Genomic DNA, 16,827 nt, shown 5'->3' with positions numbered 1-16,827 from the left:
TAATGAGTGGGTGGAGGGTCGAGGATGTGGAGAGGGGTGATAAGAGAATGAGAGATATTAAAACTAAAGAATGAGAACAATCAAAGATGGGAGCAAATGCAAACAGAGAAAGAGTATATTTTTAGTATGGTCAATTATGGTGGGGAGTGAGTAGTGGGTGTTTGAGGTGAATTATAAGCAAGATGCTGTTGACGCATACTACAGCAGCTGCTGTCGCTGCTGTAAACTGTTGTAAGAATATTTTCGGCATATGGATATTATGAGAGTCAAAACAACGGAGAATAACAACAAACTGGCTGTTGATACAAGAGAAGAATAAATCTAACATATGATGGTAATAATGATGTTGATATTTCTCTCTACAATGTTATTGTTGCTTTTAAATATGGTGGTTGTGATTAAGACGATGATGATGATGACGGTGGTGTGATAATGATGCTGCTCTGCTGTTTTTTTTTGTGTATAGTCGTGATACTCTTGGCGCGTGCTGCCCAATGAATGCTTTTGCCTTTGTTGTTTTTGTTTATTTGAGGGAGACAACGACGACTACGACGCAGAGCATCACATGAAATGCATTAGAAATTAGTTAAGGTCGTTCTCTGGTTTGACTACGTTAGCGTTGCTGTCGCCCCCCAAAACTGCAGCATTGGAGATGACTCTTTGTGATTATGTGTTTCGTTGTTTTTGCCTAGGGAAGGGGGGACATTCAATGATGGTGGTTGGTTTGAATGCTGCTACTGCTGCAAATGAGATGCTTTCTACTATGCTTTGAGCTCTGCCGTGTTGTGTAAAATATGCCCTCCACCACCATTGTCGTGTCTGTGTTTTTGGATACGTTTTTCGGGGGAGCATTCATTACACATTAGATTTTAGTTAATTTTTTCCGTACTTTTAGCGGCGTTGAGTAAAACTTTTCATTAGTCGCGCTCAGAGCCTCCAAACGAAAAGGATGTGCAGACATTAGAAACTAAACAATAATCAAACAAAAAAAGGAAAAAAATATTACAACAAAAAAAGAAACAAATAAATAATTTAGAGAAAAAAAAACACAAAAATTAATTAAAAAAAATTGAAATAAATTTCGAAAAAACAAGAATTTTGAAAATTTTCGTGAAATAAAAAGAAACAAAAATTAAGAACTAAATTCTAAATCCCCCCCAAAAAAAACAAACTAATTTATTAACTTATTAAACAAAAGACCCATCGGAAAAAAATTAAAAAAATAACAGTAAATTTTGTCTGCGGTTTGTGTTCGTTTGGTTGTCCAGCTTATTTGCTTTGTGTGCCGTACGTGTGTGTGTGTGCACTGCTTGTGTTTTTTTTTGTTCTTGTTGTTGGAGTGTGCATTTATGCATTTTTCGCCGCTGTTCGTTGACGCAGTCGTTGCCTTCCCTCCTCCGGAAAAAAATTATGCCATGCCTTGCTACACCGTCATTTCGGTTCTAACAAACGCAAAATTTATCGATGCATTTTTGTTTTTGTAATGCTGTTTTTTTTTTTTTTTCAACGGTCATGCGTGAGATGAGAGTCGTCTAATCATTAAAAAAAACAAACCCTCGAAAACATAACGAAAATAATGAAAAATTTAACTAAATGAGTGGTCATCATCACAAACTTTTTAATAACTGAAGTTTAAGACACTTTAAGCAAATTTACCCAACAAAACCCCATTTCTTCCAAAAAAAACAAAAAAAACCTTCAAAATCCAGGCGATTAAATAGCAACGCATAAGGTTTATGTGGCAGTAACTAAGTTTTTCAAAAAAACAAAAAATTCATTAAGAAAAACATCCCCTTTGGCAAAAAGGATTTGCTGTTGTGCCCAAAAACTTAAAAAAACCAGACAACCCAAATTAAAAAGGAAACTTTCCATCTCAGGACTTAAAGAAGGTAAATATTAATCATTGTTTTTTTTCTGATTCAAAATGTTTTATTTTGAGTCCTTTGCAAGAAACCATTCAGAGAGCGAGAGAAAGATAGAGAGGGAGAAAGCCAATGTATTTTGTCCTCCATCCATTCTTGCCTCTGGATGTGCTGCCATTCACAACTCCTTCCCCCATGTGTCTGCTTACACAAAATCTGCTTGACCATCTGTATGGCTGTTTGTCTGTCTGTATGTCCGACTATTTGTTGGTCAGTCAGTGTCTGTGGAGAGACTAGCAGCTAACCTTCAAAGTTGTGTCGGTTGTGTTTTCCAAAACAAGTCCTCAATCACTATTCAACACTTGGACACTACACCACACCATTAGAACATCATACAGACTGACCAACAGACATACTGCACACCATTTATCCCAACTACAGCAACAATTTGAATAAGTAAAACCAAAAAAACCTAATCCCGCACATTTTATGGAATAATATTAGAATACTCTACAGGAGGTATTAGTCGATATAAGGGGAAAATTAAAAAAAAATAAAATAAAAAAAAAATAAACAAAAATCTATTTAATAACGTGAATGTTGTTATACTCGTAGTTGGGAAATTGGTTTAAGATTCTACCATCAAAGCAACTTCTTCTCAAACTATGGTGAAGATTTCAAAGAGTTCTCATATTCACATATCTATATAGAGATTACAGTCAGAACCAATAATAAAGTCCTTCGTAATTGTTGACTGATCCTTATGAAATTTTCTAGAGAAGTTTTTTGCAAGAATGACTTTAGTTTGCAAGAATGACTTTAGTGTCATACGAAGTTCAAAATGGACGTATTTGTAGTAAAATTTACAAATTTAAAGAAATAATGAACAATTTTGTACGAATTTTGTAAATCTTTATGCTTCATTTGTTTACAATTTTTTTCCAAATTTTTTCGGTCATTTAACTAATGTACGCAAAAAATTATTGGAGTAACGGAAACTTTCTCCCAACATAACAATTCCATGAACTAAAATGATCAAGTTAAATTGGCTTTAGTGAAATAGAGGGTTCGTTTTTTTTTTGTACTTTTTGATATCTCTTAGATTCAGATTCAGAATAAAGATTTTTGAAAGGTGTCTTCAAATTCCCCATTTTGTTGCAAGTTAAGAATAAGATTTAATTTCAATATTTATACCCTGAATCACTCCTGCTCTTGAGACATGTTTGGGATGATCATATTCCTTCTCTGGATGCTGTTTTAGTCCAATCGACTTCAAATTTGGACAACTATGAATTTTAGGTCAGAATTGAACGCTATTGATTTTGAAAGAAATAGGTTCTGATTTAGGTATAACTCCCATATATACACCCAAAGAAAAAATGCTTTCCTCAGGAAGAAAATTTTAGACAAACGAAATTCTCCTTTTTTATAAAGTATTTTCTTTTATTCCAAACAATCCTAAATGTATAATATGCGATTCAATGATTGTCTCCAATTGTTCTAACATAATTTGCCTTTAAAGAAAAATCTTTAACGTGAAAAGAACATTTTTTGCTTGTGTAAAACATCGTTCCTAAGAAAAGAAAACTCTTCTTTCAGTGTATGTCTTTCGCCCGATATGTACTTATATGGGCTACATTTTTACCCTGATTTGATTAAAATTTTGCACAAGGAATATAAAAAATATTATCGCCAAGTGTACTAAATTTGATTGAAATCAGTTCTGATTTCGCTATAGCTCCCATATATATATTTCGCCCAATTTACACTCATATGCAGTATTGCCAATATTTTCCTGGCTCTTGTCCCCAAATTGAGACTCTGTCGTTGCCAAAAATTTCCAATTTGAAGTTAAATTTCCTGAAAAAAAAAAATTCCCCAATAAGTTTTTCACAAGTTTTTCTGAAAAAAAGTAAAAAATTAAATAGAATTTGAAAAAATATGAAATTTTTGTTACACAAGTTTGTCAATTGCAATAAAAACAATATTTCAAAACCAAAACCAGGAGACGAGTGTTCAAAATATCATCCGATAAAAGCTCTCATTAGAATTACTTATGGGTATATAGGTCATCGGATTTTTATCATATGCAAATGGCCAAAATGCTCGAGAAATAAAAATAAGAGTTCGGTGTATTTATGAACGAAAATTTCCTTCTAAATGGTCAAGAAATAAAATTTAAAATGAACCGAAAAATGAACCATATTCTATACACCCTCAAAAAAAATCGCTTCTGTAACATATACTAGTACCCCAGACTCTCGTACCCCAAACCATATATATTTTCAGGATTTGTCCGAACAAAATATTGTTTGTATTATTTAAACTTATTATGTTTTACCTTGGGCATACACTGGTAGAATAAAATTTTAATGTAATTTTCTATATTTTTAAGGTGCCACTTGGTTACTCCCATTCATTTACTTGCGGATTATCTCTAGATCTCTTAATGTTGCTGTTTAATGATATTGAACAATTTCTGAAAATTTCCTACCAAATCCCCAAGTCCTCAACACAAAAAATTCGTCCCATCCACGTAAATATCCTTAATTTGGGGGAAATCCCCAATACTGGCAACACTTCTCATATGATCATTGAGGCCAAAGTTTTACTCCAATTTATGCGAAACTATGAGCAGCGAGACGATTAAATATTAAACGATTTGAGATGGTATCGAAAATGTAGATCAAAAAGGTGGTGCAGGGCATAATATAGTCGGCCACGCATGACTTTAGATTTTCCATTCTTATTTTCAGTGTATACATAAAACAACATTTACTATAACCGAAGAGCGGACGGACAGTTCTAGCTTTGGTTTGCCCTGAAAACTCAGTGGTATGACTTAGGACTGATATCAACAGGTGACTCGTTTGTTTCTAATTAATTTAAGTTAAATAAAATTACCTTTTTTGTCTAAATTACCGGGTCTAATTTACGGATCTGAACTCTTCGCGAATTGTGACTCCGTGAGCAAAAATAGACTTAACGTGGCATTCAATAGTATAGTTCGTTATGTGTATGGGTTACACAGGACCGATCATGTTTCGCATGTTACAAACTCCCTCTTTGGCTTTAGTTCTAATACCCTGCTTAATGTCAAGTCGTTAGTATTTCTACATAAACTGATTTACAAACGGAAACCCAGCTATCTCTATGATAAAATTCGGTTTACCAGATCACCAATGTGGTATCATAATGGACTGAATAGTCTAAGTGAGCCTGATACATCGGGCTGCCACCTAACCTAAGTTCGGCCAGGCCGAAGCTTATGTACCCTCCACAATGGATTGCGTAGAAACTTCTTCTAAACACTGCCAACCACAATCGAATTACTTGAGTTGCGGTAACGCTTGCCGATGGCAAGGTATCTTACGACCTTCTAACATCGTCTTCTAAATTGTAAGTAAATCCATACGTGGTATATATTAAATCAAAAAATACCGATTAAATACGTATATAATTCAGTTTGACAAAGTTTTCTATAGAAATAAAATTTTGACAAAATTTTCTATAGAAATAAAATTTTAACAAAATTTTCTATAGAAATAAAATTTTGACAAAATTTTCCAAAGAAATAAAGTTTCGGTAAAATTTTCTATAGAAATGAAATTTTAACAAAATATTCTATAGAAATAAAATTTTAACAAACTTTTCTATAGAAATAAAATTTTGACACAATTTTCTATGGAAACAAATTTTTGACAAAAGTTTCTATAGAAATAAATATAACTATAGACCGATATGGACCAATTTTGGTAAGTTTATTAGGGGCCATATACTAACACCACGTTCTATATTTGAACCGGATCGGACGAATTTTGCTCCTTCTAGCGGCTCCGGAGATCAAATCTGGGGATCGGTTTATATTGGGGCTATATATAATTGTGAACCGATGTGGACCAATTTTTGCATGGATGTTAGAGACCATATACTAACACCATGTTCCACATTTGATGTGGACTAATTTCAGCATGGTTATTAGAGACCATATACCAACACCATGTACCAAATTTCAGACGGATCTGATGAAATTTGCTCAGCATTACCTCATTAATGCTGGTGACATTTCTGACGGTTTCAAAGCTTCTCAAAGTGGTTTCACTGGAATGTGGAACGCCGTTCGGACTCCCCCATCCTATGATGGAGGGCATAAAAATTAATTAAATTAAAATTTTAAATAATTTAATTTTTATTAATAGTTTTGTCAATAAGCATTCATCAAAATCAAATTGCACTACCCCTTTAATTCAAAATACACCCAACATATTTCCTCAATTCTATTAAATTGAGGAAAGATCAAAATTGTTATTTTAATTTTCTATCTAATTGCATCTACTTTGAAAAAAATATTTACGTGATATTAAAGATTACGCTACCTCAATTTTAGGATGCACAATTTACACACTATTAAGGACAAATTTCTTTAAAATAATGAAATTTTAATTAAAGGAAATTGTATAATCTTTGCTTCAACATTTTTTTTTCATTACATTTAGGACAGACATTTTGAAAATTTGCGTCCCTACGTTAAAGTTGCATGTCTTTAAACTAAGGCAAATTTTCCTTAAAGTTAAGAAACACACTTTTGATTTAAAGAAATCGTCCTTAAATTAAGTGAAATATTGAATATTTAGATTTAAGATAAAAAAGCTTCAAATATAGGCTAAGGCTTATTTTGAGGATTGAACATCTTTGGTTTAAAGTTTTTTTTTTTTTGTTTGGAATTAAGAAAATATTTTTTACTTCGAAGTATCCGTCATAATTTGGATTTTTAAGCTAGCATTTGTTTGTACGTGAATAGCTTTATTAATATATCGGAAAAATAGAATGTAAATTCGATAAATGAGATCTGTATTCTAAATTTAATTTTATAGATCCTAGATTTAAAACCAGATAGGACGCAAAAAAATTTCCTTATTTTAAAGAACCCACATCTTTGGCTCGGAATGAATACCAAAATCCTTAAAGGAAGGTCAAAATCTTTGGATCCAAGTAAACTTTTTTTGAGTGTACTTATGTCTAAAGAAATGACGACCTAAGTAAAACGATTATGACTTTTAGTCATTGTCGGAAATCGATGTAAAACCCATTCGAATTTAACGATTAAAAAGTCCTGGAGTTTGTAGCCATAGTCTATTACTCTATTGTCCCTGCTCTAATTCCATTGTGATCTCCATTAATAAATTTGCCAAAAAGCAAGTGCAGTGTTTTTCTATATTATTCCGAAAATCACCTTCACAATGAATTTATCTGTAGAACTATTTTTAAAACTATTGGTAATCCAATGCGCACAGATGCAAAATGCATGTTTATTTAATTTCATTATTTATTTAATTTTTTTGTTTTGTTTGTTCTTTTTGCAATGTTGATTTATAGCATTTTTTGTGTTACAATACATTTCTTCCTTCAAATGTTTTGCGGTCCGTCTGTCCTTCTATATTTTAATTTTTTTGATTTGTTTAAAATTTTTGGCACTTTTTATTTTATATTTTTTAATTATTGTTGTTTTAATTTTTTTCAAAATGCCTGCATTTTTGTTAATATTGTCAGTTTGAGTTTTTTTTGTTCAAATTTCCCTAAGATGTCTCTTGGTGTTATTGTTGGCTTTTGAATATGTTTTTACGAAATTGTCTTGAGTTTTAATTGTTTCATTTTTCCCCCATCGTGACGTTGATTACAGATATAAATCAGGGTGGTGGATTTTCTTTACTATCACTTGCTTAAGGGAGTTGCGGAGAGCGGTGCAGTAATAAGGAAAAAAATTAATCATCTTTACAGAGATTTTTTCTGTTTTCTATGAAAAAATGATAGAACATTTTGTTAGTCTTTGTTCCTTGTTCCCACACACTCGCAATTAATCGAATAATTTATAAAACGTGCTAGAACAAGGGCGTATAAGCAAAATGGGGGTAAATTTATCACAATAGAATTTTTATAAACTCATATACTCGACCCCAGTGTTATGTGGATAGTGCTCAAATTTCAATGTCTTTCTAAGGATACAAACGTCCAAAACTCGACTAATAGTCGACTAATGTCGAAAAAACACAAAGGCGAAGTCATCACCTGAAAAATCGACTATCAATACTTTAAAAAATTACTTTTAAATTTTACTTGAGTTGGCGAAACGAATGGTCAACGTTTGTGCCAAGTGTGCCAAAGACAGCGTATTACAATCTGGTGAAATCCAAGAAATTTGAATAGTGAGGCGTTATGAACACAGGCCCCGTCAAAAAAGATTTCTAAAATTAACTCCAATTTTTCAAAATTAAATGATTTTCATCTGCATCCAATTAGCATAAACTGTCTCAAACAATTGTCCGTACACCAAACTGTTAAAGTTATATTTCATTTCATCTCAGGCCAGTTCGTTTCAAGTAAATTATATTTTAAAGATCAAGCTTGAATGATTATTTTCTATTTTATACGAAAAAAAAATAAAATAAAATGAAATTATATAGTTGCTACGATACGATGAAATATATTTTCACAAGTTTGGTGTACGGACAATTGTTTGAGACAGTGCATATCCCAAGAAAGTGGAAGGAGACAAACGTTGTTTTTATCCCTAAAACGGGAAAATTCTTTCATTCAGGTGTGAAGGATTACCGACCACTTAGCACAAGGATGCTCTTCTTAAGACTCTGGACAGGTTGATAGACATTAATCTGAGAACTAAAGTTGATTAGATAAAATTATTCTCGAAACTAAAATGGAGTAGGTCTACTGAGACCACATTGCATGAACTAGTCAGCTTTGAAACCTCACTGTTAGTCAATGAATAGACAAAAGTGGATTTTCAATACATCGACAACCTCGATCTGAGATCTCTGGTAAATGCATTATCACCCAGCAAACAAATTTGGAAGTACTTCTAAAGGCACAACTTTAAAAGCACTTCCAAAAATGTCCTTCCACAGATGTTCTTTATTTTAATGCACTTTTTTATAACTCGCTGTTTTCATACTTTTAAAGGGCAATTTTAATTTTTTTTTGTTTCAAATATGTTAAGAACAGAGTAAGGATTAATAAAATGGTACAAATTTTGCCGAAAAAATTCCTAAATTCATTCTAGAAAAATTGCGACGTTTTGAAAATATTTGCGATCAAGGGTTTCAGACAAGCGTTAGATTGCATTAAAAATCATAAAAAATTATAATAATTAATTATTTGTCAAAATGCCACAAAATTTTTTAATTCACATCCAAAACACTGAATTCGGATCACATCTAAAGAAGTGATGCATATTCAGTGAAACGGCTGTTGAAATGGTGGACATCCGTCCTATGACAAGCCCATGTTAAATTCTGCGCCAATTTTGCACCACTTCCGGATCCAAAAAGAGCATTTTGTCTACTTTTTTGGCGACGCTTTTTTTGCAAATCAAATGAGTTAGCAATACTCGGAGCTACGTTATATATTCGATGGTAACTAGACTCTGTTGGCTACACCTGCCAGATCATACAGAGTGAGATGGCTGTTATGACGACGAATGTCTAATGGGGGCAGTGTTTCTAGAAGTGGGGGAAATTCCCTACATGTAGGTTTTTTTCTTCTAAAATTTAGCGTTTTGTACGAACGCAAGGGCACTTTATCAATCAACACAATTTTTAATAATTTTTACATTGTGGTGGTCCTAAAGGAGGAAATTAGAAGCAGGCAAGGCTTGATCTTTAACAATGTGTGTTAAGCACGGTTGCCAAACAAATATCTACCAAAAATTTAAGAACTTTTTACCACAAATCTATCAAATAAATATTTCTATAGAAAAATTTGTCAAAATTTTATTCCTTTAGAAAATTTTGTCAAAATTTTATTTTTATAGATTTTTTGCAAACTTTTATTTCTATAGAAATTATTTTTTTTTTATTATTTCTATTATATTTATATTTTTTATTAATTTTATTTCTATAGAAAATTTTGTCAAAATTTTATTTCTATAAAAAATTTTGTCAAAATTTTATTTCTGTGAAAAAGTTTGCCAAAATTTTATTTCTATAGAAAATTTTGTCAAAAATTTGCCAAAATTTTATTTCTACCGAAATTTTTTTTTCAAAATTTTACTTCTATAGAAAATTTTGTCAAAATTTTATTCCTATAGAAATTTTTTTCAAAATTTTATTTCTATAGAAAATTTTGTCAAAATTTTATTTCTATACATTTCTCAAAAAAATTTTATAGAAACTTTTTCCAAATTTATTTATTTCTATAGAGATTTGATCTACCAAAACATCAAAATTCTACCAAACAGAACAAAATCTACTATTTGTGGGTAAACCGAAAATTTTCCCTGGCAACACTGAATGGAAGTATTGCCAGTGTTGCAAATATGGCACTAGATATGTCAGTGTTTTCAAGACGTAAAGTTTCACTCCTGATATCTGCAATAACGCTGCCTGAATTTCAAGTTTTCAAAAACTATCGGCGTGAAGTACATTGACAACTGCGGAGGAAAAATAATCAATTGAATACCTTTTGTACGAGTGTCCTGCATTTTGTTTGCGACGTAAGCATATAAGCATTGGGGACATATTTCTATAACTCGAGGACCTGGAAAATATTATCTTAAGCAGTCTAATGATTTTTGGAAAAATCAAGTTAATTCAACAGAAGAAAATAATCGTAAGGATTCAGCGGTAAAAAAACTATAAGTTAGTATCACAATGGACTGAATAGTCTAAGTGAGCCTGAAATAAAGAAGGCGGCCACCTAAACTTAACTTACATCTCTAAATCAATGACCCCACATTGAATTTATTAAATGGTCGAATAAATTCCATTCTTTCACATTTATCCCCAATCCATTAACATACGCTCCTGACGACAATTGCCACCCATGAACCAAAGCATTACCTACCACTACTAATCATTTCAATCATCAAAAAAAGCTTCTTACTACATTATTTTAAAAATATATACATACTTATATTCAACAAATATTCATACTGACAACCACACATAGTCACATGTAGTATAGTGGAATATTTACAAAATGCTTTTTTGTTCTGTTTTTCATTGTAAAAAATGCATAAATTTTAGCATTTACGTCTTTTGGTATATTTTCGAAAAATTTTGCCAAAAGAAAAAAACCAGCAACGCTATTGCATCTTCTAAACAACCAAATCAAAAAAAAAAAAAGATTAAAATATATATTTTTTAAATAAACAAAATATCATCTATGTGCATTATTCTGTCCGTTTCTCGTGGGGGAAAATTACCAGAACCAAAGACCACAGACCAGCTATCAGCTACAAGTTTTTGCAATGCATTTTTTTCACAAAGGCATAAATATTTTTTAAAAGAGTAATACACAACCGCAGTCAAGGTCATACGGAAAAGGGGGTGGCATATAAGATATTATTGAAGGTGGTGACGGAAAATAATAACCAGAGGATAATTTAGGTATTACAATGGAATGGCATAATGGAAAATGATTTGTAAAGAACACGTAAGGAGTTAACGAGATAACCCTAAATTTATATAAAATAAATTGAAGTAAAGCGAAACAAAATTATATTAATACACGGACGAAAAAGACTGTTTTTCATATGTTTGGGTGTAAAAATTATATGTTTGACAAACGTATAATTTTTGCGTTCCTATACTAGGGAACGAAGTATTAGACAAACGAAATTCCCCTACTAGCAAATAAACTCGAATTTATGAATGGGGTTTGTAACAATTTTTTTTTTATTTATTTTTAAACATAATTTCTTTGCGTTGCTCGTCTAAAATTTCGTTGCCCAGAAATGAAAGCTCTTCTTTCATAACAGCCTTCTCATGTAGTGTGAGCTTGCAGCTAGCCAGAGGCATACCAACATGTCGTTGAGAGATTTGCGGCAGTGTCTGGCAGAATCCTCCCTGGATCATGTTTATTTTCCGAATATATATTTATGTCAACATTTCTTGATGTTTTCCTCTCCAACTAAGAGGGACTTCAATTTTCTATAGAAATAAAATTTTGAAAAAATATTCTATATTTTTATAGATTTTTTAACAATTTTAACAAGATTTTCCATATAAAAACAATTTTGACAATAAATTCAATAGAAATAAAATGTTGACGAAGTTTTCTATAGAAATAATAATTTGTATTTGTAGCTTTAATTATTAAGTTATCTAATTATCAATTAATTATTAAATATCTCAATATTATACTTATGGTCTCTTCTGTTGATGCTTAAAATCAAATTGGCCACACCAGACTTACAGATAATTCGAAAAAAAAAATAAATGAAATGAATTGTATATTTTCATAAAATTTTCTATAGAAATAAAATTTTGAGAAAATTTTCTATAGAAATAAAATTTTGACAAAATTATCAATAGAAATCAATTTTAACGAAATTTTCTATAGAAATAAAATTTTGACGAAATTTTCTATAGAAATAAAATTTTGACAACATTTTCTATAGAAATAAAATTTAAAAAAAAATTCTATAGAAATAAAATTAAAAAAAAAAATCTATAGGAATTAAATTTTAACAATATATTCTATAAAAAAAATTTTGACAAAATTTTCTATAGAAGTAAGATTTTGACAAAATTTTCTAAAGAAATAAAATGTTGACAAAATTTTCTATAGAAATACAATTTTCACAAAATTTTTTATAGGAATAAAATTTTGACAAAATTTTCTATAGAAATAAAATGTTGACAAAATGTTCTATAGATATGATAATTTTTATTTGTAGCTTTAATTATTAAGTTATCCAATTATCAATTAATTATTAAATATCTCAATATTATATTTATGGTCTCTTATGTTGATGCTTATAATCGATTTGGCTTACATATTATGCGAAGATAAATAAATGAAAATTTTCACAAAATTTTCACAAAATAAAATTTTGACAAAATTTTCTATAGAAATAAAATGTTGACAAAATTTACTATAGAAATAAAATTTTCTGTAGAAATAAAATTCTGATAAAATTTTCTATAGAAATAAAATTTTGACTAAATTTTCTATTGAAATAAAATTTTCTCTAGAAATAAATTTTTGATAAAATTTTCTATAGAAATAAAATTTTGACAAAACTTTCTATAGAAATAAAATTTTGACAAAAATTTCTATAGAAATGTAATTTTGGCAAAATTTTCTATAGAAATAAAATTGTGGCCAAATGCGAAGGTAAATAAATGAAATGAAAATTTTCATAAAATTTTTTATAGACATAATATACAAATAAAATTTTGAAAAAAATTTCTATAGAAATAAAATTTTGACAAACTTTTCTATAGAAATAAAATTTTCTCTAGAAATAAATTTTTGATAAAATTTTCTATAGAAATAAAATTTTGACAAAAATTTCTATAGAAATGTATTTTTGGCAAAATTTTCTATAGAAATAAAATTGTGGCCAAATATTCTATAGAAATAAATTTTTGACAAAATTTTTTATAGAAATAAAATGTTGAAAAAAATTTCTATAGAAATAAAATTTCGACAAAATTTTCTATAGAAATAAAATTTACACAAAATTTTCTATAGAAATAAAATTTTGACAAAATTTTCTATAGAAATAAAATTTTGACAAAATGTTCTATAGAAATGAAATTTTGACAAACTTTTCTATAGAAATGAAATTTTGTAAAATTTTCTATAAAAATGAAATTTTGAAAATTTTCTATAGAAATAAAATTTTGACAAAATTTTCTATGAAATAAATTTTTAACAAAATTTTCTATAGAAATAAAATTGTGACAAAATTTTCGATAGAAATAAAATTTTCAGAAAATTTTCTATAGAAATAAAATTTTCTATAGAAATAAAATCTTGACAAAACTTTCTATAGAAATAAAATTTGTCTTTTTTTTGATTCCAGCTTAAAACCATGCATTGACTAAACTACAAGTGTAGCTTAACCAACATAGGAAAAGAGATATGTTTGTACGAATTTATTTCGGCATAAGCCGGCTATCATGCAAAACCTTTTTTTCGGAAGGTTCAAGTGTGGTTCATTGTTGGGTTTAATGAACTGCCTGAATTTATTCTGATAATTCCGAAACTTCAGTCCATCCAACCAGTCTATAGGGTTTTGCCCAAATAAATTTGACAAACATTCTTTTCCTCTGTTGGTTAAGCTACACTTGTAGTTTAGTCAATGCATGGTTTTAAGCTGGAATCAAAAAAAAAAACACAAAACGACAACAATGCTTAAAGAACAAAACCAACAATAACAAAACAAGACGAATGAGAAAAAAGAAATAAACTTTTTAAAAAAAATTTTCTTTAGAAATAAAATTTTTAAGAAATTTTCTATAAAAATAAAATTTTAAAAAATTTTCTATAGAAATAAAATTTTGATAAAATTTTCTATAGAAATAAAATGTTTACAAAATTTTCTATAGAAATAAAATTTTGACAAAATTTTTCATAGAAATAAAATTTTGACAAAGTTTTCTGTAAAAATAAAATTTTGTTAAAATTTTCTATAGGAATATTTATTTGGAATTTTTTAATTTTGTAAAATTTTCTTTAAATTTTGGTAACTGTGATTGTAATACAGACCTCACTTTTTGAATTTTCATTCTCATTTGCCGATCTCTTTTTAGACTTCATTTGTTGAGTATTCATTCTCATTTTGCTATATGTTAACAAAGTAATTCTTGTAAAATTTACAAATTAATTTCTGCAAAAACATATAACACATTGGTGCAGATACTTCAAATTAAAAATATTTTCTTAATTCCAAAAACAAGGTTAACCCGAAGGTGCAAAATCCTAAAAATAGGTATTATCCTAATTTGAAACCTTTTTAATCCAAAGATTCAATATGTCAGTTAATTTAAAAGCGATTTCTTTAAATTAGTTTTTTTCCTTACTTCAAAGACATACAACTTCAACGGATGTACTCAAATTTCCAAAATTTCGTGTCCTATATGTAACTATAAAATTTTTGGACGCATATAAATAGGTACTTTCTATTAAATACAATTTCATTATTTTAAAGAAATTTAACCAGTTTTTTCCTTCGAAATATTTTTAACAAGTGAAAAAAAAGTAATTATGTCTAATAGATTTTCTTAAATTGGTCGAAAAATATTTTTATAATTTTTGTGAAAGCGGTTTAGTTAAAATTTTCTAAATTTGAACTAAATTTTCCTTCTTGGTGGGTTCACTGTTTTATGAGTGTAATATTGCGGGCCATAATAATTAGGTTTTGCAAAATTTTTTGCTTTGTAATCATTTATGGAAATATCTATCAAAATTTTTAAAATTTGTCCAACATTATTTTCTCTTTAATTTATTTTTAAAATATCTTCATTTTACGAAAAAGTTCCTTTTGACTCAATCAATAAATTCAATTAAAATTACTTTCAATGCACTGTACACATAGTAATGATCTACTCATCTCATATCTTATAAAGTGAATAATACACAACAAATGCACTCTATCGAAATTATTTTCAGTTTCCCGATAATGATAGTGGTGATGGGGCTGCTCTTCTACAGCCGGTGTTGTGTGTTTTTTCGGATACATTTTTTTTTCGTTGCATTTTTGCCATCCTAATATTAATTTTACACTTGGCCTCTAAAATGGTAGGAACGTTGGCAACAACAACAACGAAATCGAACAAATATCTGTGTTTCATAGAAAACTATCCAAATATTCCTACGCTTTTGAATATTTACAAAATAAAAACCTCAGCACCCCAAATCAAGAACGAAGCAAAAAAACAACGCGATCTTTACCAGAAGATTTTAAAGTAGCAACGTGTTTTGTTTAGAAATCCCACAAAAGCAAATAGAAAGAAGAAAACAACAACAACGCCAACAACAAAAGAACAAACTCTTTATCAAAATGAAAAATGTGCGTATTTCATTTGATTTTTTTTCACAAAAATAATAATTGTGTATTCATTGTTCGATTCCACACAAATGGATATGTGCATTTTGGGCATTTTTGTTGTTATCTTTTCATGCTGGGAAGAGTCACAGTAATTGGGAAAATGAACAGTGTGGATGAAAAGTTTGCATCAATATTTTTTTCCAAATTAAAAATTGAATTGAGCTTTAAACAATATTAAATTAAACATTTAAGTGATTGGACTATTTTTTTTTTTTAAATCTATCACAGACATTAAACCTATCAAATAATTTTTTAATAAGTAAATTTTTAAATAAAGTTGGTTATTTATACCATCATTACTGTAATTGAAAAAAATTCCAGTTAATCATTAATTGGATTAATTAAAAAATAAATAAAAAAAACAATATGGTTTTGAATGGCCATAAAATGAAAATCCACTGATTATAAAATAATTAATCGACGGAAAGAAATTTTCATTTTATTGCGTTTAATACATTTATTGCAATATTATAATACAAATATTTTTGTTTATATTAATTTAAATAGGACTTTTTATTAATTTTTAAATTAATCTTAATATTACTTTATCTAACAGTAAAACTAAAGCTTAAATTTAAATTAATATTAAAATTAAAATAAAATTTAAAATTATTATGCAAAATAAAATTGAAGTTGAAACTATTATTATAATTAAAATTAAAAAATACAATAATTGTTTATATCTATGGGATTTGGGAACATTATCTAAAAATGAAAACAAAAATAAAATTTAAAATTATTATGCAAAATAAAATTGAAGTTGAAACTATTATTATAATTAAAATTAAAAAATACAATAACTGTTACTTTCTATGGGATTTGGGAACATTATCTAAAAATGAAAACAAAGATTACTTTAATTTAACTTTTATGTATTATAAAAAATAAAATTAGGTTTTAATTAAATTAGTGGGTAGTGTTTTGACATAAAAAATAAATTTTTTAGTATTTTTTTTTAATTTCAATGGGATTTGTGAACATTATCAAACGAAATAAAAACAAACAATAATTTAATTAAATTTTAGTTTTAATATTAATATATTTAAAAGTAAAACAAAAATCTAAATTTTAATTAAATTAGTGTCTAGACATAAAAAATATATTATATTT

The 16,827-nt window shown here is 28.6% G+C and overlaps 1 protein-coding gene across 2 annotated transcripts in view; it reads left to right on the top strand.

Moving 5' to 3' along the window:
* The first annotated feature begins 889 nt into the window (after positions 1-889).
* hb (zinc finger protein hunchback) overlaps positions 890-16,827 on the top strand; it is a 39,155-nt gene continuing 23,217 nt past the window's right edge. The window contains exon 1 of one of the 2 annotated variants that reach the window (XM_075290607.1): positions 890-1,889. The gene's annotated coding sequence lies outside the window, so the exon portion shown is untranslated. Of the gene's footprint in view, positions 1,890-15,294; positions 15,408-16,827 lie in introns of those variants that run through there. The other variant, XM_075290608.1, reaches the window with a different exon arrangement.

The sequence above is a fragment of the Haematobia irritans genome, chromosome 1 (assembly GCF_050003625.1).
Source record: "Haematobia irritans isolate KBUSLIRL chromosome 1, ASM5000362v1, whole genome shotgun sequence".
Lineage (NCBI taxonomy): Eukaryota > Metazoa > Arthropoda > Insecta > Diptera > Muscidae > Haematobia > Haematobia irritans.
The sequence above is the reverse complement of the archived record's forward strand: the minus strand, read 5'-3'. Positions and strand labels throughout refer to the sequence as shown.